Raw genomic sequence first — 1,828 nt, 5'->3', positions numbered from 1 at the left:
TTACTTCAGCTAAATGACATACACCAATCAGCCAAAACATTAAAACCACCTGCCTAATACTGTGTAGGTCTCCCTCGTGCTGCCAAAACAGCTTTGACTCATCAATGCATGGACTATAAAAGACCTCTGAAGGTGTCCTCTGGTATCTGGTACCAAGATGTTAGCAGCAGATCCATTAATCCCTGTAAGTTGTGAGGTGGGGTCTTTATGGATTTGACTTATTTTCCAACAAATCCCACAGATGCCCAACCGGATTGAGATGTGGGGAATTTGGAGGCCAGAGCAACACCTTGAACTCTTTGTCATGTTCCTCTAACCGTTCCTGTTAGTTTTTGCAGTGTGGCTGGATGCAGAAAATGTGATACATCAGACCAGGACACCTTCTTCCATTGCTCCATGGTTCAGTTCTGATGCTCACATACTGATTGTAGCGTTAGACAGAGGTCAGCAAGCTGCAATGCACTGTGTGTTCTGACACCGGTCTGTGATAGCCAGCATTAACAGTAGCTCCTCTGTGGGAACGGACCAGACGGTCCAATCTACACTACCACGTGTATCACTGAGCCCTGGGTGCCCATGATCCTGTTACAGGTTCAGCCACTTTAGAGGTGCTCTGACCCAGTCATCCATCAATCAATCAATCAATCAATCAATCGATCAATCAATCAATCAATCAATCAATCAATCAATCAATCAATCAATCAATCATTATTTATATAGTGCCAAATCCCAACAAAAGCAGATCTAGATTGTACTCACTTGACACCCAACATTCCAGCGTGCCGGTGGTTGAGTGGTTAAGGGCGCATGCCATGTACGCAGTGGGCCCAAGTTTGAGTCCTGGCCGGTGGACCCTTCTGCATGTCACACCCCCCTCTCTCTCCTGTAATTTCCTGTCTCTCTACTTTCAAGTAAAGGCGTCTATGCCAGAGAAAATCTTTAGAAAAAGTGAGACCCAACATTCCCACATTAACAGCACTTGGCAACAGCAGCAAGGCAAACCAGAAGGAAAGACTTGGGCTCTAAGTGGGCGGCCATCTGCCTGGACCAGTTGGGGTTGAGAGAGAGAGAGAGAGAGGGTGAGGGAGAGGGGGAGAAGCAGAAATAAAGAGGAGAGAGAGAGAGAAAGGAGAGAGAAGCACATTGAAAATCAACATTGAAAATAGTATGTCCAGGACAGGAATCATCACGATGCCCCCACCTCCACCTGTGAGATGAGAGAGCACAGAAAACTAGCCAGCACAGTTTGGTCCTTGTTAAAGTCGCACAGATCTTTTTGCTTGCCCATTTTTCCTGCTTCTAACACATCAACTTCAAGAACTGATTGTTCACTAGTTGCCTAACACACCCCACCCCTTGACAGATGCCATTTTAACAAGATAATCAATGTTATTCACTTCACCTGTCAGTGGTTTTAATGTTTTGGCTGATAGGTGTATGCTACATCATAGTAAGCCTTAATTGTAGGGTCACTGTGTTAAATGGCAGCCAATTGCAGGGTTCACAGAAAATCTGTTTACACTGCAGTGCAGACATGGACATATAGTAAAACAGTTCTTCACTTAAAACAGCATTTTGTTAAGTAAATGTGACTTAAAATAAATACCACTGGAAAGTCCATATGCAAGACTTTTTTCTAAATGAGTTTGTTGATAACTGCCGTTCAGTTCTTTTAAGAAGTTACCAACTGAAAAAGCAAAGAACTTAACTGTGTGTAGGTTGTAGGTGAAACACTGTACGGCTTAGGATGCAAGACAAGTTTAGAAAAGTATTCTGATAAAAAAGTGGAGTCAAACATAACTGCAGTAATGGTGGCTGTAGTAATGTC

The sequence above is a fragment of the Scomber scombrus genome, chromosome 4, assembly GCF_963691925.1.
Source record: "Scomber scombrus chromosome 4, fScoSco1.1, whole genome shotgun sequence".
Lineage (NCBI taxonomy): Eukaryota > Metazoa > Chordata > Actinopteri > Scombriformes > Scombridae > Scomber > Scomber scombrus.
This window is presented reverse-complemented; position numbering follows the sequence as displayed.